We start from the raw sequence: 22,237 nt of genomic DNA on the forward strand, positions 1-22,237 counted from the left end.
AAGGATCAGGTCAAACTGGAATTACATCCAGCGGTTGGGTACCATTACTGCCTCAACAATCAGGAGTTGCATATTCAGTGCGACCAGTACACCCTGTGTCGAATATTACCCCCACACCTGCTATGGCGAATGCGTCGCAAGTACAAGCGCTACCTGTTGTAATACAGCAACCTCTTGTCTCAGCGGCTCAATCACAACCTCAGGGTAGTGCCTCCTTATCTGGAGCGACTCAGGCTCAAACAAGTACTGTGACTCCTCATCTTGGTCAATCATCCAGTATTGGTCAACAGCAAATGGTCCAACAACCATAGCTGGTTCAATCTCAACAACCGCCATTCCAGCAATCATATCAAGGACCTGAGCAACAAGTCTTTGTAAGTAATGGGCAACCATGCTATAATGGTTATGCCCATCAACCTTGTCAAAGTTGTCAGCATTATGCTGGTCTGCAAAGACCCATTGCTCAGGCGATACCATCTTATCCCGGATATGCTTCGCCTAACCTGAACCAACAGTTTCCCTTTATAGCAACTCTAGAATTACCAGATCTAAACCGGCTGACTAATGATCCAATTGCTTATGCCTCTTGGTGGCCAGCGATTCCGCATAAACTTCCATCGGACATTCCTAAATTCAATGGAAATCCAGGTGAAGATCCGTCGAATCATGTGATGACATTCCACCTATGGTGTTCATCAAACACCCTGAATGATGATTCGATAAGACTTCGCCTCTTCCAGAGGACATTGACAGGTCCAGCGGCTAAATGGTACATTGAATTGCCAAGAGCCTCTTTCGACAATTTCAGCTCCTTAGCCACGACTTTCTTAACCCATTTTCAATTACCGATAAGGTATGAAACAGGAACAGAACTCCTTACCAACTTCAAACAGACAACAACCACTCACATATCTGATCATATACATGAGTGGCGACGTCGTCGTAGGATGGTGAAAACTTACGTTCCCGATCAGCTGTTAGCTGAATGGTTTATAAAGTCGTTACTTCTGGTTATAACGGAAGATGTGGCCAAGGGAGGAGTCGTAACAGAGGAGCAAGTCATTGCTCGTGCTCAATACTTAGACTTAGTATATACTCAGTCGGGCACGCTCTACGACAAAAATACCTGACGCCCCTAGACCTGAATTTTCAATTCCTCGCCCTCCTGAATCGAATACTTACTCTCACGCCAGTAATGGCGTGACTGGCAAACGCAAAATTTCTAGTCAAAATGCAAATGAGGAACTTCTTGCCTCAGAAGTAAATGCCATGTCGACCGACAAGGGCAAACAACTGAAGCAACCAGGGGGCAAGAAGATAAAGAAAAGGAAAGGGAGACCCCCGACAGGGTGTCATATATGCGATGAGGATCATTGGACGAAAGATTGTCCACATATACCTGAAGTTAAGAAACTCTTCAAGAGTTCAAAAACCCCAGCAGTATTGACTGATCCGTTCCCTAATCCAAGCCAAAATCTGGTTGCCAATCAAAATGCTTCCCGATCCCAAGTGCTTATGTTGTCCACCTCAGAGCAGCAGAATAATGCTTTGACAAGGAATAAAGGTTACCGGAATCCACAGCGGTCGAATAACAAGGCTGATAAACAACCTAGTAGTTCGACAACAACTTTGAACGAAGTTGTGCCACCCATCGTTCCTAAGCCAATAATAAACTCGCCAAAGGGAGTAGTACACAAATCGACATTTAATCCTCGTGCAAAAGTAGCACAGAATTATAATATAATAGAGGACCTGACCCAATCGTCGTCCGCTATGTCGACACTTGAGGTAGTGCAAAATTGCACCTCCCAAGAGCAAGCTTTATTATCAGCCATAGGTGGGATTGGCCCAATGGATTCCAATCTTGTGGCCTTTGATCATAAAGGATGTGACCCTAAGTTACCAGCTCAACTAGCTTTCCTTATTCAAGTGAAAGCCCTCAACAAAACTGTTCATCGAACAATTATTGATGAGGGGGCATCTACATGTCTTATGTCGATGAGTTGCTGGAAAAATTTAGGCTCACCACCCTTGTCGAAATCGTCAACGACATTAAAAGCATTTGATGGACGATCATACACTCCATACGGGATTCTAAGTAACTTGCAAGTTGAACTGGGGGGCAAAACAGTGGAAGTTGATGTTGAAGTAATCGATGGAAACCTCGATTACAACATCCTACTGGGAATGCCTTGGATATATGCCATGGCTGCAGTTGTGTCGACCTACTTCAGGAGGATTGTATTTCCTTTTCAAGGAAAAATTACAATCGTCGACCAACAAACATTTCTCCCCAACAGTTCTCAAGTTACGGGAAGCAGCACAATGATCCATGAAAGTAATCAGTCGCTCCAAAATATTGGAGTAGGTTTCCTAAAAGACCCTGCCTTAATGGGTACTTTTGCCCTACCGCCGGCGGGTAATCTGGCAGAAGTAGCCACAGTGGAAACCTACAATATGAAATCTTCTATATCCAACGGATTCGGAAGATTCCTAAATATTTTGTCAACATGGATCATCGCCCTAATGGAAATACTGTAAATACAGTGGGCTTCGAGGACGGTTCTTATCTCGTGTCAACCTCGTTAAAAAATGAAACAAGGAGTCATGAGGATAGTTCTTTTACTATGTCAACCTCAATAAAAAATGAAACAAATCCCCTTTTCAAAATTCAAAAGTAAACCTTCATTCCAACCACCAAGTTGAATGCAATGAAGCTTGGGGGGCACCCTCCTTTGACATGCGTCATTATGATGCTGGGGGCATGCAAAAGAACGAGCAGTTTTGGCAAAGTTCATGCTCGTTAAAAAATAAACGCAAAACCGAGTAGTTTTCGCAAGGGTTCATGCTCGTTAAAAAATAAACACACATGTGAGCAGGCTTCCCCCCAGTGTTCAAGCTCATTCAGAAAAAATGAACCGGTAAATAACCATTTGAGACCGTAAATTCATTAGCCATAAAAGCCTTGGTCGTGTTTGTGCACCGTCACCTCCACTTTTCCTTTGGCCGATCATTCACATCCACTTGATTGTTTACCTATTTTGAGGAACAGCTGCGAAGAGTGATCCCATTTAGCCATCCTTGTAATACTGCTGTGATTGGAAAATTCCAACCTGTACCTGGAATCTGCTGCTATCCCTGTTTATCACTCGTTCCTCAAAAGACGAGTCTTCTTTGAGCTCTTTTCACTGACTCGTAAAATATGAAAAGTTTGCCGAGTTTTGGCCTTCCAGCTCGTTAAAAGGACCGGAAGAGCTATCCCTCCTCTATCTTTTAATCTTTTTGGACCTGAGGGATTATTGCACAAAAAGATCGAGCGCTTGTCTAGTTCGGCTCGATAAAGATATCGAACATTCATCCCTTCTGTATTGTTTTATACTTTTTCGGACTTAAGGGATTAGATGACGAAAAAGGACCCCTGGAGTCCACTTTATGTACCCTTTTCAGACTCTCTAAAGATGAAAAGGACAGAGTTGTCTTTGTCGCTGGGCTCGTTAAAAATATTAGATAGCGACAAACTTGTCTTTAGACGAGAACGAGTTTCCCTATCGTTAAGCTCGTTAAAACATAGCGATGGGCTTGCCCAAAGGGCAGGTTATAGAACAAGCATATGTTATCCTCCTCAAGCTTGACAAAAATAAAGAGGTACTGGTCAGAAATGACTGGGGAAAAATTGGGAAGAACCTCAAAGCTTAATGGTAGCGAGTCGCTCTTGAACATGACACTTTTGCCTCCGTAAATATCGGGTTGGGTTATTATCATTCACCGGTCCCTTCACCATGGTCTCGCCATACCATCCATACATGGGGTAATGCTACCGATCCATCACATCAGTGTCGTTATATGTTCAAGATATGTCATTCAGAAAGTGTCAACCGGGTCCCATCCACTATCGTACATCATCTTTCATCCTTCCATGACCGCCACCCTGAATCATATTTCACAGATCGTTTTCACCGTCATCACTGGCTCCGTTCCGTGTCACTGATGTGGGATTCATTAAGGCCCTCCTTTGACGGATCACTTCTTGTCGACATCAACTCATTATCCAAGTAGTTGATCTAGGAACACCCCCTCAATACTTTGAAGCTTGCATGCCTTAATGGCAAGTTTCTCACTTCCGGCGATAGGTATACATTAATGACCTTCGACCGGGAGACTTTGCGTGGTGTTCGACGTCAGATCCTATATTCACACCACGTGAATTGTGCTGCAGTACCTTGAGGGTCATCATCATTATCGGTGATTCCTCTCGCGCTTGTTAACACTTTGCATTATTGACTGGTAATCAAGCGATGTCTTTCCATGTTTGACTTCAAGAAATTCTCACATGGATCGACTTGTACTAAAGTGAAGATCGGACAAGTTTGAAGACCCCGGATCTAGTTTCATCCATCCGGGCTGCGATATATATTCAGGAGATAAAAACATAGACATGTGCAGCAGATGATCATCCTACTAAAAGGATGATAATTAAAAGCAGAGAATTATCAGTCTATTATCAGACGATCATCTGTTTATGTACAACAAATGTATTTATAAAGCTGAGCATGGGAAATGCCCGCCTCAGCTAGATCATGAAAAGAAAGTATGAAAAGATAATGTATTGTATTGTATTTTGTTACAGGTCACCTCCCGACAATTGAATGAACTTCGGATCCTCCTAATAAAGCATTTCACCCGATAAACGACCTCATACTTTAGGGGGCAACTGTTATAGACATTTTTGTGCCTTACAACATGGAGCATGAAATGTCAATAATCTGAGGGATCCAAAGTCCCTAAACATGTTGTTCTTACCCTTAGAGGAACAAGGTCAGCAAACCACAGCACTGCAAATCAGTTCTCCACTGAAAAACACTCAAAAACAGGTCAATTTTGGATCAAAGCAGCTGCTCCAAAGGCTACCTGCGCTGCATCGCAAGTGCAACAAAGGCTACCTGCGCTGCATCGCAAGTACAACAAAGGCTACCTGCGCTGGGCGTACTTGGACATGTGGAGGAATCTTTTTCTCAATGTGCCAGTGCCCAGGAAGCTTCCAAAAAGACACTTGATCATAAGATTCGCCTAATGATGAGTTAAGAGCTTCTAAAACTCCAAGTGGAAGGCAGAAACTCCAAGTGAAGAACTGAAGAAAAACTGGAGTTGAAGAGGACAACAAGTCACACATCAAGCTGACTTATCTTCACTCCAAAACTCTATATAAGGATCTCATCCCATGGGATCTTGAGGAGGCCGGAATTTAGTGCAAAGAATTGCTGTTGGTTTGCAGTTGAGAGTATTGGGTGATTGCTTGAGGGAGGTGAAGAAGAGATTTCTCTCCGTTGGGAAGGTGATGCTGGATTGGACCTCTCATGGTTGTATCACCGCCTGAACCTTACTTCCATATATTAATAAAGCTTTTGAGGTTCTTCTATTCGCATGTGTTTCAATGATGTATTGTCTTACTTGCGTATTTGATTTATGCTAATCCTTGAATCAGTTATGCATGCATGCTTCTTGTAGTTTCCTTTTCTTGTCTTATCTGCAGGATCTCATGTAGCTAGGCCCGTGAAAAGACTTGGAGCTGGGAGCAAGCGGCAATCAAAGGAGATTGGATCGACCATTTGCGTAAGACATCGGTAAGTGGATCTCTTCCTTTTATCTCTTGCATGTCATAAAGAAGAAACTTTAGATAGTTTTGCTTTCAGCTGTTGCTAAGGAACTGTCACCCTTAGAGTGGGTTAGGGTCATTCCGAGTTGGATACTTTCCCCCACAACAATGAAAGTAACATAGAGAGAAAAGTTAAAAGACTCGCAGTTAAAATTAGAGATCAACAAGATCTATTTAACAAAAGGGAGTGTGCCTTCAAAGAAGAAGTTACCAGATTAAAAGCTCAGCTAGAGGAAGGAAACAAAGTAAGGAAGCAGTGCAAGGAAAAGGAAGATCAATGTCAAAAGCTGCAGGATGAAGTGACATCATCAATAAATGAACTAAATGATCAGTGTATAACAATCAAGAGATTCAAAGATAGATCCAATTACTATGTAAGTCTTCAAGCTAAGATCCTCTCTCTAAAAGAAGATCTAGAAAATCAGTAGAATGAAGAACTACCTTAAGCAGATAAAGAACAAGAAAATGAGATTCTTAAATTAAGGCAACAAGTGGAAGAAGGAAGAAAGGATGAAGAAATATTGAAGGAGAAATATCTGGAAAAGGAAGAGAAATATCAGGTTGAGGTAAATATCTTAAAAGGTAAATTAGAAGAAAAGGATAAACGGTTACGATTTCAAGACAATATTAAGATTTTGGATAATAAACTTAGTAGTCAAAGGTTTCCTACCATCAAAACTGGTCTTAGTTTTAATGAATATGCTGAAGGTGAATCTAGCTCACAAGGTGAGGCAAGGAACTCTAATGGAAAATCTGAAATACTCAACAAGGAGATGAGAGGTCAACCCCATCAACAACCAAGGAAAGAAATTCTTCAAAGAAAATATTTTACTCCTAAGTGTGGAAGTGATAGTCGGTTATTTCCTCCTATCAATAATGTTGAATGTTTTATATGTCATAATTTTGGACATGTTGCAGCAAGATGCAGAAGTAGACTGGTTCAAGACTGTCACACAAAAATATCATTAGCTTCTAGGTACTTTAAGGGATATTGTTTTCCTACAATATGTTTGGTCACAAAGCCATTGACTATTATAGAAGGAATATGAAACATGTAATATGTTATGCTTGTAACAAGTTTGGACATATAGCAAAGGAATGAATGAGAAAATTTCGACCACCTTACCAAAGGGAGAAAACATCATCACACTTGAAGATATGAAAGTAAAAGGAAGTGTTAGCTACCTATACCAATAGGTTTCATATTTCATGATTTACAATGAAAAGTTCCAAATATGCTCTGCTTTGATCATGCAAAGATCACATATTTCCAAGAGAAAACAATATGTGTATATAGCTTGATGTTGTCTAAATTTTGATGGATGGTCCAACAGCCTAATCTGGATCATGCCATGTTTTAAATTTTCAGTTGTAGAATAGAGAAAGAAGTCTGTCCAAACTATTTAATCTTGGCAGACAAGTAGTTTAGGTAGAGAAGAAAGGCTCCCAACTGCTTAATCTGGGACCTTGGAAGAAATAAGGGTAGCAGTAGATAGAGAATCAAAAGGAAAAAGCCAAAGATAAGAAAAAGCAAATAAGGGTCTGCAAGTCCAAGTGCACCCTCCAAGAAGAAACAAAAAATGCTAGGCAAGTAGATGGGTAGGCAGTTGGGGTTGCAGAAATATCATTCCTTGCAAATAAATGTGTGCTGAAATGTCCACAAAGGAAAATCAATGGTTGAGAAGCTCCTCTTCTCCATCAGGTTGCAGCAAAGAAAGGAAGCATGTCTAACTTCCCAAATTTCCCCTTTCACTCTTATTACTAACATCCCTTCATCTATGGAGATTGATGAAAAGATCTGAGGTTTCATGGTGGTTCTTAGTCCTATTAGAAGCCACATTTCTTGTCTAAAACTCTTTTCATTTTGATCTACTCCCTAAACTAAGTGAATTTTCAAATAAACTTAGTAATATTATCCCTCATCCCCTCTTTCATCCATATTAACCCTAACTCTATTATATAATTCCCCTATGTTACCCTTTCCCCTAGTATTATAACACCATGGTGTATAAACCCCAAACATTGTATAAATATCCCTCCCCTTGGCATTATAGCCATATTTTCTCTGTCAGGGATCAAAATGACATCTGGTCACTTTGATAAACCTAAGTCTTACCCCCCTCCCCCCTTATGAATCCATTTGGCCCATTAAAACCTTCCTTTGCTGAGAGAACCTTATAAAAGACCCATTTTTACCCATACCCGCTTTAAATTGCAAAATAATATCGAAACCCACTTTTGTTCGCTTATCCAAAGTGTCGGGGACGCATTATTTTTGCATTGGAAAACATTACAAAATACCATATCCCAAAAGATTTTCCGCCGAGCACTAATCCCGAAAGAAGTATTATTTTAATCCCGCCCCCCTTCCGTATTGACCGATCACCTCATCAACCCGTCAACTGTCCGATCGAGCACTTTTGATCGGACGGCCATTATACATATCGGGTTGGGCCCGACGTCCGACAGTTAGCACCCGAGAAACTGTCAGAGGGTGACGTTAGGCCTCTGCCACGCGTCGCCCTCACAGTTTCTCGGGTTGCCCTCTGACAAAACCATCGCCGTATGGTAGGCGGTCTGAGAAAACCATTACCGCTTTTTCGTTTACCACCAGTTTTTCCAGGCCCTCGTCATCACTGCATCATCACCACGTCACTGCCACCCCACCGCCGCATCAACTCCTTCATCCGCCCCCGCGCTGATATGTCCGCCACCTCACTATCCCCGTGGACCAATCATAGCTCGCCACATCACCCAATGACGTCATGCTGACATCATCCAACCTTGACCCCACCCGATGACGTCATGCTGACGTCATCCAAAAACGCGCCAATATGCCAAAAATCCATATTTAGGCCAATTTTCGCGTTTTTTCATACTTTTTGCAAATTCGCTGTTGCTTTCTCTGCATGGTTTCTTCACGTCCAAACTTGCACCACCTTGCTGAAATCGATTTGGAGACCTCCGGCGTGCCATTTCTACATAGATTCGTGACCGTTGCTCGCTGTTTACCAGGTATTTACCTTTGTAAATCCTTCATACACCTAGTTTGTCTGTGAATTCCCTCAAATAGCTTAAAAGACACCGAAGCTTATAATTCACCGGCGAAATCCTTGTGCCTAGCCCCCATTTACAACTCTGAGGTCGAAAAGCACCAGCTGAGCCTTGTTTGCCCACATTTTCATAAGAAAATGTACTCCGTTCGCGCAATCGCGAACCAGTCACTCAAACTGTACATACCTGCTAAAAGAGACAGATTGATACCAGACATTGGTCTTATTTACACTTCAAAGCAATATTTCAAATTGCTGCAGCTGTTCATTTGCCCTCTATTCCTTGAAATTCACACTTCCATTGTAAAGAAACTCCTCCGGGTTGCTCTGATCATTCAGAACCAGTTTACATACAAATCTGAAGCCTTATTAGCTATGGAGACACCAATAGCCCTGAATGTTCAGCCTCTGAATGCCCCTCATAGGGAGATAGCATGGAAAGCCCTGGGAGATGTAGATTATCAGATGTTAGATTGGTTTCCAATGGGTTCCAAGTTCAATTTTCACATGCTAAATGAATTGAAAGACCAACACCTAAATGGAGCTGATATTTTAGGGATTTGGGACTCAAATTTGCTCATCTACAACCTCCCTCAAGTCAATGCCCTTCCAGACTTGATCCATAAATGCCAGGAATGCTATGATCCTTGCCAGAGAGTTGTTCTCAGTCCTACAGGCTCAGTTTTGTTCTTTATCACCCCAGAAACCATAAATGAGATGTTGCATTTCCATACTGCAAGGCCATTAACCCCTCTTTCCATGTTGGATTTAATAAAGAAGGGGAGTAATCGGTCAAGTGCCCAGATTACCAAAATTAACCAGTTATTTGTACAGCCAAGCTCTGGTAAGGACTCCTCCTATTGGATATCACTACCTGAATGACCTGGGCAGAATGCTAGTGGATTTGATCAACTATGTCCTGGGATACAAGGGAATTGAGGATGTTGATGACACTATAATGGCAATGTTGTCCATGTTTTCTCCTGGAAAGCCTCCAGCTGTACACTATGACTATGCCACTTATATTGCAGAGAAGATCTATGAACAGCTAATGAATCTACCAAGGGAAAGGGTGTTCAGATACACCTCATACATCTACCACCTGTTCTTGTTTTATCAGCCAGACAGTTTCTCCATTCCCCTCAAGAAACTTAATGCCCAGGGGAATCCAAGGTCAGTTGTGTTTTGGACTCCAGTTTTCCATCATGTTTCTCAATCGCCATACACATACTGTGAATTTATAGACCTGTTCATTCACCCAGCTATGACATTGCTGTATGGTGTCCCTCCTCCAAGGTTAACCGATGACATGCAGAGAATTCTCCATCTCTCCAAATCTTACAGCATTGGTGATTGGTATTTTTACCAACACCACACAGTGATCAGAGTATATGGCTGTGAATTGGACCCTTACAGGCTGCCAAGATATGTCCCTATGAGACTGTTTGCCCTAGAATACTTCAAGAAGTTTGGATATGCTGACTACTTCCATTTCCAAAGCAAAAACAAGAAGGTACAACTGAAGGTAAGGAGCCAACTAGGTGCTTTTTTGTACAACAAAAGAGAGGAGGGATGGAAGGAGGCAGATATGATCCTAGCAGGCCTTAAATTGCAAACCAGTTTCAAATGGTCACCTTATGACCGCAATCATTTTATTTCCCTCAGGAGGATAAAACACAAATTGGGTAACTATTCACATGTTAGGCTGCCTCATATTGAAAAGTATGCAAATTCTTTAGGCTGGAAAGAGGGCACTCTAGAAGAGCCAATCTCCAGAGAGCAAATACTAGAGAGAGAGGCTAGGAATATGCAAAAAGAGGCTGACTTGGAAACTTGTGGACAGGTTTCCTTACCATATCAAAGGCAACTTGGAGCAGCTGCCTCTTCTTCAACAACACATCAGCAAGCTGCCATGGACACTCAACAGACAGGCAGCAAAGGCAAAGGAAAGCAGGTGGAACAAGAGCAACCACCTCCCATGACTGAAGACCAAACAGATAAAGAGATGGAACAACAAGAAGAAGTGCAGCAGCAGGTAGAGCAACAGCAACAACAGGAATCACAGCAAAGAGTAGGGCAACATGACAGAGACAGCCCACACAGCAAGAAGGGGCAGTTGAGGCCCCAATTCTCACTAAGCAGCAGGCTCAAAACATAGTACCTCCTAGGCAAGAAGCAGTTAATGAAACCTCAGTCCTCCAAACTCCACAAAAGGAGGATGTAAGCAGGAAAAGGGAGAGAGAGACTCCCTTGACTACATCAATAAGTCATGGTGAGAAGAGGCACAGGATGAATCCCCTTTCAGAGGAAGAGATGCCCATAGGGCAATCTTTGGGTATGGGCCCGCCCAGTTTGGAGGCATCTGCAAGTTCCTTCCAATAGGAACAAGAGAGGACAGTGGGAGGAGAAGTCAGCTCCTCTAGCCAGCAAAGAGAGGGTGAATTGAGCATTAAACAACAGTTCATTGAAATAAAGAAAAGGAATGAGCCCATAAAGATACAGCTATATAACCATTTGTTGAAAATGGCTCCCACCAACCAGCAGCGACTAATGTCTGCATATGATGTCCAGGAGGGCAAGATGATTATGACTCACTTCATACCAACTACTTCGCAGCCACAGCCCCCTAGAGATTACTTGAGGACCAATCTTGAGGTCCTGGCCAAGGACATCCACCCAATGGATAAAATTGAATTGCATAAACAAACAGGTGAGATGGTCTATGCTTCCTTGGCAGACAAGACATTAGATAACTACAGGCTAGAAAATAGCCTTAATAATACAGCTGCCCAACTTGAGTTGGAAAGGGCATCCTCACAAGCAAAGGACAACAGAATAAGGTCCTTAGAAGATATAATTATTGAGATTGGGCATGATCCCAAAGATATCAAGGGCATACAAGAAATATTAAAATTAAGGGATACAGATATGGCAGCTTTGAGGAGAAAGATCAAACTCCCAGCCACAATTCACCCTCAAACAGATGAAGTAGCTCAACAAAGGCATGATCAAGATGCCATAGCTTTGCTGGTGTCTCTCTACAAGTAGCTTATCCAGACACAAGAAAAGCTGGGAGAATTAGAGGCTGCACAGGCAGCATTACAAGCAACCCTGAAACAAAGAGAAGAAGGTCGGACCTCCCAGCCTCCTCCTCAAATAATTAACCTTGAGGAAGCTGCTCCAATTACTATTCCTCCTCCTCAACAGACTGAAAAAGCAGCACCATCTACTTCAGCACCACCAACAACAGAGCAGGCCCCTAGCTTGGATATGAAAAAGCTAAGAAATGCGATTCAGGCCCTGGAAGCTCAAATGACAGAACTGAATGAGACCAGGGAGAAATTGGCCAAAGTAAATGATAGATATGACAAATCCAAGCAGTCTGTGGCAGAAAAGGGCAGGGAGATAAAAGCCCTCAAAGACAGGATCAAAGAGCTAGAGAATGAGCTCAAATTAGATAAGGTTGTGGCTGAGCTTAAAATAGTGCTGTGGGCTAACATTGGCCAATCTATTAATGACCAATGGAAGTATATTGAAACAATCCATGAGCAGTTAGAGCTCATTCCAAAAGCACAGACTGAAATTCATAGATCAAGAGCTGCTCTAAGCAATATGCCTGAAATTGCCACCAGGATGATTAATGTGCTTAACAATAGAACAAGTACTCAGTTGGCTACCATGGGAATTTCAAATAGAACTGAGCACATTCAGTTAATCAAGAGGGTTCTTACACTGAGAAACTTGGTACAGACATTAGAGAGAAGAACCCAGGACATGCAGACTGAGGTAAACAGGTTTATGGAGAAATTTCAGGTATTAGAAAACAGAGGGCTCCCTAGCTTACTGAACAGCGCAGGGAGACTGTTCACTCATGAGCAGTATGCCAAAAGGGTTAATGCATTTGCCACAAGTCAGATCAATGAGAAGCCCAACACCTCAGAGGAAACAGAGCCAGCCACAGGACAGACTCTCTACAATAGAGTAGAAAGTTTATTTTTTATAATGAATGAAATTAAACACCTGTTTGAAGTGCCTACCAATTTTTACAAATATACAGAGGCAGAGGAGACTATGGATGCAATTCTCAGGCATCAACTACCTACACTAGAATGGTGGACTAAGGCCATACAGATGATTTTATAAACAGGAAGCCATTCAATAAATTTTGTTCATGGAAAATGTAATTTGTCATTCACAGGATAGTTTAAAAGAATCAGCATGCGTTGAAGATTAAAGCTGAGCCAACTCAGCAGAATTTACGGCCAATAAAGCAAGGTGAGAAGCTACAGGTGTCCAGGCCGAGAAGCTACAGCAGAGCAGCTCCAAAAGCGCATTTTCCAGCATTAATGCAGATCACTCCAACCGACTCAGTGGCCTCCAAAGGCCAAAATATCTTCTGACATGCATAAAGATGCATTTATGTTGTATTAAAGGCAGCAATAACTTCTTATCTGCTGTTCTGTACAAAGTTGGTGAAATATTTATTTCTCAGATGACTCAACGCCTTAGATATTTTGTAATACCGTTTGTATATATTTGTCCCTCGCACAAGCTTGCAGGGGTTGTTGTTGATTTCTCTTGAAGAAGTTCTTATGCTGTAATCCTTTCAGGGTTTAATAAAGAAAGTGATGGAATTTCTCAAAGTTCTGAAGTGTTGAATGCGTTCTGGTGTTTGTTGAAAACTGCAGGATTCCTGTGTACCTCACAATACAATAAGTTTTTCTATAACTCTCTTTGTTATGTGTTTCAATCTGTACAATCCATATATCTTTCTAATTTCTAAGTATTTAGCAACAAAGAAAAAGAATAACCTTCAGGATTTATTCATGCAATACCCTGAGTTCAATCTATGTTGTTAATGAATGTTTTCTTCAGCTATAATCTTGATAAGTGTAATTCTTAATTGCTGCGCTTTCAGAATATATCTTTCACAGTGACCTTTGTTTCAGGAATTCAAGTTTGCTCCTGAGCAACATGTTTCACTTTCACATCACCAGCTTAATGGAGAATTCTTAATTGCTTTCTGTTGGCTGACTATACATCACCACTTAAGTTTAAATTTTGTTTGTTTGAGATACTCAATAGGCCCTGCAGTCTGAACATCATCACTCCAACATTTCAAAATAGTTCACAGCTCTAGACTCCATTGCCCAATGATATACTACTCTCTGAACACTACATCTTAATGCACTGAAAGAAGTCCTTCAACCAAAACACAAACCAAAAACCTGAGCACAATAGCTAACCTAAAACACTATCAAACAGAGACAAATCATAAAGAGAGAGCCCTCTCTGATTACAGTTTGGCTAGAAACTGTAATCCAAAGATTGGTTAGTGGTTACCCCGGCCGTATTCCCTTGGGAGTCATAGGGAACAACCTGGGTGTTAACATAATTGGCGACTCCACTGGGGAGTTCCTCAAGATTTTCTAATTCCTGTTTATCTCTTGAAAGCTACTCATTCCCTTTGCTGCTAGCTTTGGAAAATATACAGTAATTTCAAAATCCTGTCTGGCCTCTGTAGACACAAAAATATCCTGCAAAATACCAAAAAGAAGTTTAGAAACTGGCTCCTAAAAGTGAAACCAGGCACACTAGGTCAAACCCTGACCCAAACCCACAAGCTGTTTTTGAAAATCCTAATATAATCCCTAGAATAATTAGGAAGCAGCAAAGGTAGGAAAATCCTAGTGATTTGAGTCCTCAGACAGCCCACCCTGAACCGGTTCCTACCCCTATCAAGGTTCTATTTCGCTCTACCCCTGTCTCCCCCAGTTCACCATCTACATCTCAAAGCCCTCCTTTCACATCTTCACCCACTGCACATATCCCCTTGAACAACACTCTAGGTGCTGCTACACCTGTTACCCCTATAGTACACACCGTTCCTTTTATCCCAGTTGCCCCTGTAAATCCCCCAAACCTTGTGAATATGGCTAACAGATATGCACCCCTGCAGATACCAGCTAATGCTGCAGCTCTACCCCAGGATTACGAAACCAAAATCTCATATTTTGACTCCACTGGTCATCTCACAGCTACTCATCATGCCAAAAGGATGCAAGACCATTTTGAGACCTATGAAATAGATGATGACAGTGTGAGAATGAGGATGTTTGTTCAAAGTCTGACTGGGGATGTAAGAACTTGGTTTAGATCCCTGAATGCAAATTCCATCACAACTCCTTATGAGCTTTATCAAGCCTTTACTAGCAGATGGGAGAAGAAGAAGGATCCTCTGCACATACTTGGGGAATATGACACTATTAAAAGAGGTCCCCAAGAGACTGTTTTGGAGTATTGTGCAAGATTCAACAATGTATATAACGCAATCCCACAAAATTTAAGACCACCCCCTGATTTAGCTTTGTACAAATTCCCTGATGGTTTTGACCCTGACATGGCCTATCAGTTAAAGGAAAGAGACCCTCAAACCCTTGCAGAGGCCCAAAGGGTTGCTGTCACTGTGGAAGCTAACCTGATTGCCAAAAGAAACAGAGCAAGGTTGGAAAAGAGGACTGTTTTCAAAGAGGAACCCTCTGCTTTTGATCAAAAGCTAGATGCAATACTCAATGGAATGAAAAGATTGGGTGATAGAGTGGAATCGGTTGAGAGAAAATCATCATGGGAAGCACCACAAAACAACCCTCCTAGGAATCCAAATTTTAGGAGAACTCAAAACCCAGGCATTGGCAAGCCCAGTGCTGATCAAGACATAAGACCCCCTTTCCAAGAAAATTATGCAGAGACTTCCACATCAACTGAACCCAATGAAGATTCTCAAATTACTTTGATGGGTCTAGATGGTGAAAGTCAAGTTTTCTTAACACAAGAAGATCATGAGGATGATGAAATCAAACTGTTCCAAACTAAATCAGGTGAATCCTTTGACTTTAAACAAGGCTATGACACTGCTGTTTATGAGGTCCATAAACAATACAAGCTAAGGAGCAGAACCGTGAATGTAAACCAGCCTGAAAAGACAAAGGATAATCAGCAGCCTAAAGGAGTCATAGTCACAGAGCCTAATGACAAAACAAATTCACCTACAGAAGAAGTAATTATTGAAGAGATCACTGAACCATTGTCCTTAAAACAACAACCTTTGGCTACTTCATCCTCTCACCCTAATTTAAATGTTACTCCTCAAGAGATGAGTAAAAAAGACAAGTCCCAAAATCAAGATAAGAATCAACAAGAAGATTTAGTGAACAAGGAAAGGACTGTTATCCATAACCCTAAGACCCAATCTGAAAAACCCTTTGACCTAGAAACTGAAATTGGCAAACTAAAGATAGCAATTCCTCTCTCAGAACTAGCCAAGCATGACATTTATAAACAACAGATAAAGAAATCCCTTCAACTCACCAGCAACAAAGATGATGTTAATGTGTTGGACGATACCCCAGAGCTACTTTTTGGCCCAGAAGTGGATGGAAAAACAGTACTCACAGGGGTACTACCTTTTTATGTCAGCTTACATATTCATGATAAAATATTACATAATGCAATGTTTGACTCAGGTGCCTCTCACAATCTCATGCCAAAAGCAGTCATGGAGAGATTGAATCTGGATATAACAAGACCATACAAGGACCTGTTTTCCTTTGACTCCAGCCAAGTCAAGTGTTTAGGTATCATAAAAGATTTATGTGTGTCTTTGGTTCAATACCCAAACAAAACAATTCTAATGGATGTTGTAGTTGCTGATATCCCACCTAAGTATGGGATGCTGTTATCAAGATCATGGGGAGCTAAACTCCAAGGTTCCCTACAATTAGACATGTCATATGCCACCATCTCTGTTTTTGGGCAACCAAAAAGACTATACAGAGAAACACTCATGAAATACATGGTCAGCAGTGAAGAAAAGCCTCAAAACTTTCCCATATATGCTGTCCATTCAGACATAGACTCATACATTCTCTTCAATGACAGCACAACTCTCTCAAAAAATGATGTTGAAACCAAAATACTCATACAAGAGGAAGACTCTAATGAAAGAATAACTACCCATGAAACAACAGTCAATCAATCACTAGACACTGCTGCTGCTCTAGTTGTCAAGCATATTCAATCAAATGATGAGACTGTCCTAGAAGACAAGCAAGATCAAAAACCAGAACTCCAACTTACATTGCCAACACATGAACAGATCATTAAATCTCCTTTACAACAAGATATTCTATGGTTCCTTGAATTTGATGGCTCAGTCAACAAATTAGGGGCAGGAGCTGGAATTTGGGTACACAATAAAGAAAACAGTCATGCAGAAGGCAGAGCTTATAGATTAAACTTCAGATGTACAAATAACATGGCAGAATATGAAGCTCTTCTACTAGGCCTCAAGTTAGTAAAGTTCTTGCAAGCTGCCAGGGTTTCAATCATGGGAGATTCAGATTTAGTTATCCAACAAGTGAAGGGAAATTTTGTCACCAATGACAAAAGACTAAGGTCTTATAGGTCTGCTGTTGCTGAAGTACTAAATTTCTTCTCTGAATTCCAAATCACTAAAAATCCTAGAACCCACAATCTGCATGATCATAGTTTGGCCACATTTGCTAGTACTTGCAAATTACCATTGGAACCTAACAATTGTTTCACAGCTGAGATAAAACACAGACCCTCCATTCCAAACAATGTTAAAGATTGGCAAGTATTTGAGGATGATATGCAAATAAACAATTTTTTAACGCTGCAACAAGAGTTTGCAGGATTAAATATTGACACTGACAGAGCAAGTCAATCACAAATACTTGAAAGAGCAAGTCAATCACAAATACTTGACAAAGCAAGTCAATCACAAATACAGTTTAAACAGGTTATTCACCCAATATCACCTAGAACAGCAAAACAAATACTACATCCAACCATTTTCAACAAGGAAAACATTCAGCAAATTCAACCATTCAGTTGTGAAGAAGTGGCCAATGCTGAAACTGAGATCATAGAGCTGAAAGACAATTTTCTACCAACAGGCCTAACTCCACTAGAGGACATCTTTGATTCAAATGATATTCCCAGAAAACCAAAAATGCAGCCCTTAAATGCAGCCATTGAAGAATGCAACATTGGTACCATTGACAAGCCCAAAATAATTAAATTGTCTGCATCTTTACCTCCTGATCAAAAGCCTAAATACATTGACCTCTTTAAAGAGTTCCAGGATGTCTTTGCATGGAGTTATGAGGATTTAAAATCCTATGACACCTCTGTAATTCAACATACTATCCCCCTCAAGCCTGATCAAAAACCCTTTAAACAAAAACTGAGGAGAATCAATCCTATGCTTCTCCCAACAATGGAACAAGAGGTATAGAAAATGTTCAAGGCAGGCATCGTAGCACCTATCAGATTCTCTGAGTGGATTTCAAACTTAGTCCCTACAAGAAAGAAAACTGGTGAAATAAGGCTGTGTGTGGATCTTAGGAACTTGAATCAAGTATCCCTCAAAGATAATTATCCCTTACCCAAGATGGATCACATTCTCCAAAGAGTGGTAGGGGCCTCAAGGATCTCATTACTTGATGGATTCTCAGGCTTTAATCAAATCTTAGTACACCCTGATGATCAAGACAAAACTGCATTTACAACCCCATGGGGAACTTTCAAATATGTAAAAATGCTTTTTGGATTGAAAAATGCAGGGGAAACTTTTCAAAGAGCAATGGATATTGCTTTTGCCAAAGAGATTCATGACTTCCTTGTCATTTATTTGGATGACCTCACACCCTTCTCAAAATCAGACCAAGAACATTTAAAACATTTGAGACAGATCTTCCTAACATGTAGGAAATATGGAATTTCCTTGAATCCCAAGAAGTCTCTATTTGGTTTAGAGGAAGGTAAACTATTGGGCCACATCATTTCTAAAGATGGCATTAGGATAGATCCAGACAGGATACAGGCTATCTTACAAATGCCCCACCCCAGAAATATAAAAGAATTGCAAGGATTCTTGGGAAAAATCAATTTCTTGAGAAGGTTTATCCCAAACTTAGCAGAACTAATCATACTACTAAATAATATGCTAAAGAAGGATTCAAAAGTGAGATGGACTGTTGAAGCAAATCAAGCCTTTGAAGGTATAAAATTGGCCCTTACTCAAACTCCAGTCTTAACAAATCCTCAATTTGACAGAGAATTTATCATTTTCTCTTTTGCCTCCCAACATACTATTGCTGCTGTTTTGTTACAGAAAGATGACCAAGGAAATGAGAAGCCAATTGCTTTCTTTAGCAGAGCTCTTAGAGATGCACCTTTAAAATATCAAATCATGGAAAAGCAAGCTTATGCTTTGGTCAAAGCCATTAAAGACTTTAGGATTTACATCCTCTATTCACATGTTATAGCTTATGTACCAAGCCCTATAGTCAAAGACATTCTCACTCAAGAAAACCTAGAGGGCAGAAGAGGAAAGTGGATTGCCAACATTTTGGAATTTGATATTGAAATAAAACCTACAAAACTAATAAAAGGGCAAGGTTTGGCCAAACTAATGACAGAAGCAAACTTTCAAGCCTTAGACATCAACCAGCTGGACAGTGAACCGGAGCTGGCGACTCCAAAGATCAATGTAGCCTTTGAACAATCCCCTTGGTACTCTGATATATGTTATGTATTGCAAAACCTGTGTGCTCCCCCAGGATTGTCCAGAACTAAATGTAGGTTCTTAAAAATGAAAGCCTCTAAATTTTGTGTTATGGATGGAAATCTATTTTGGAAAAACCATGAAGGGATATTGCTAAACTGCCTAATTGAGAATGAAACTAACAATATCATAAAAGAATTTCATGCAGGTGACTGTGGTGGACACTTGTACTGGAAGTCCACTGTGGATAAAATACTAAGGGCTGGTTACTATTGGCCCACCATGTTCTCTGATGTCAAGAAATTCACAACCTCATGTCACAAATGTCAAATGTTTGAGGGAAAGAGACAGTTGCTGCCACTTCCCTTGAGGCCTATTGCAACAGAGAGACCTTTCCAACAATGGGGCTTGGATTTCATTGGGGAAATTCATCCATCATCTTCAGGCCAACATAGATGGATCTTAATAGCCACAGACTACTTCACCAAGTGGATTGAAGCTGCTCCACGCAGACAAGCAAATGATTCAACAATCATTCAGTTTTTGGAGAATAACATATTGGCTAGATTTGGTTGTCCTGACAAAATAATAACAGACAATGTTGTTGCTTTCAGATCCAAGAAAATGGTGAATTTCTGCCACAAATTTCACATTACCTTAGGCCATTCTACTGCATACTACCCCCAAGGAAATGGCCTTGCTGAGTCTTCAAATAAAAGCCTGGTAAACATTATAAAGAAAGTGCTAGAAGAGAACAAAAAGAATTGGCATAAGAAGCTTGTGAATGCTCTATGGGCAGATAGACTAACGACCAAGAGATCAATTGGGACCAGCCCATATGAATTGGTGTATGGATTAGAAGCCAAGTTTCCTTCATCACTAGGGGTACCTGTTATGAAACTTCTTCAAGAAAGCCAAGCTGAACCAAATGATATGCAAAGAAGGATCAATCAAATCATATGTTTACAGCAAACTAGAGACCAAGTTTTCAGCAGAGTTCAAGTTCTACAAGAAAAATTAAAGAAGGCCTTTGACAGAAGAACTAAGGCTGAAGATTTCAACATTGGTGACAAAGTCCTCAAGTGGGATTCAAGAAGAGAGGATAAGGGAAAACATGGAAAATTTGATTCCCTTTGGAGAGGACCATTTGCTGTCCAAGCAGTACAAGGAAACAACACTTATTTCCTTAAAAGTCTTAATGAAACTGATTTGGATGAAGGTCCTGTAAATGGCAGGATGCTGAAGCACTATTTTGAATATCACCCATAAGTGCAGCCTGAGTTTTCCCTTGTACATATTCAGGTGTATATATTACTTTCTGTGAAAATGTAAAAATGCAGTTTCTCAAGTTTTATTAACTATCAGAAAAAGATAAATAGATTCAGAGATCTACCAAGAAGGAAAGTGCTCAATTTTTTGCATTTCAAAGAAGCATACTTCAAGTTTGGTAAAAGAAGTCAAGGGCCAACTCATTCTGACCTGTTGTTCTTGGTCTTTCAAATGAAAAACCATCCCCATGTGGAGCCACTGTTAGCTACCTATACCAATAGGTTTCATATTTCATGATTGACAATGAAAAGTTCCAAATATGCTCTGCTTTGATCATGCAAAGATCACATATTTCCAAGAGAAAACAATCTGTGTATATAGCTTGATGTTGTCTAAATTTTGATGGATGGTCCAACAGCCTAATCTGGATCATGCCATGTTTTAAATTTTCAGTTGTAGAATAGAGAAAGAAGTCTGTCCAAACTGTTTAATCTTGGCAGACAAGTAGTTTAGGTAGAGAAGAAAGGCTCCCAACTGCTTAATCTGGGACCTTGGAAGAAATAAGGGTAGTAGTAGATAGAGAATCAAAAGGAAAAAGCCAAAGATAAGAAAAGGCAAATAAGGGTCTGCAAGTCCAAGTGCACCCTCCAAGAAGAAACAAAAAATGCTAGGCAAGTAGATGGGTAGGCAGTTGGGGTTGCAGAAATATCATTCCTTGCAAATAAATGTGTGCTGAAATGTCCACAAAGGAAAATCAATGGTTGAGAAGCTCCTCTTCTCCATCAGGTTGCAGCAAAGAAAGGAAGCATGTCTAACTTCCCAAATTTCCCCTTTCACTCTTATTACTAACATCCCTTCATCTATGGAGATTGATGAAAAGATCTGAGGTTTCATGGTGGTTCTTAGTCCTATTAGAAGCCACATTTCTTGTCTAAAACTCTTTTCATTTTGATCTACTCCCTAAACTAAGTGAATTTTCAAATAAACTTAGTAATATTATCCCTCATCCCCTCTTTCATCCATATTAACCCTAACTCTATTATATAATTCCCCTATGTTACCCTTTCCCCTAGTATTATAACACCATGGTGTATAAACCCCAAACATTGTATAAATATCCCTCCCCTTGGCATTATAGCCATATTTTCTCTGTCAGGGATCAAAATGACATCTGGTCACTTTGATAAACCTAAGTCTTACCCCCCTCCCCCCTTCTGAATCCATTTGGCCCATTAAAACCTTCCTTTGCTGAGAGAACCTTATAAAAGACCCATTTTTACCCATACCCGCTTTAAATTGCAAAATAATATCGAAACCCACTTTTGTTCGCTTATCCAAAGCGTCGGGGCCGCATTATTTTTGCATTGGAAAACATTACAAAATACCATATCCCAAAAGATTTTCCGCCGAGCACTAATCCCGAAAGAAGTATTATTTTAATCCCGCCCCCCTTCCGTATTGACCGATCACCTCATCAACCCGTCAACCGTCCGATCGAGCGCTTTTGATCGGACGGCCATTATACATATCGGGTTGGGCCCGACATCCGACAGTTAGCACCCGAGAAACTGTCAGAGGGTGACGTCAGGCCTCTGCCACGCGTCGCCCTCACAGTTTCTCGGGTTGCCCTCTGACAAAACCATCGCCGTATGGTAGGCGGTTCGAGAAAAC

This window comes from Pinus tabuliformis, chromosome 8 (genome assembly GCF_031772625.1).
Source record: "Pinus tabuliformis cultivar Carrire ecotype Pingquan chromosome 8, CPIR1, whole genome shotgun sequence".
Taxonomy (NCBI): domain Eukaryota; kingdom Viridiplantae; phylum Streptophyta; class Pinopsida; order Pinales; family Pinaceae; genus Pinus; species Pinus tabuliformis.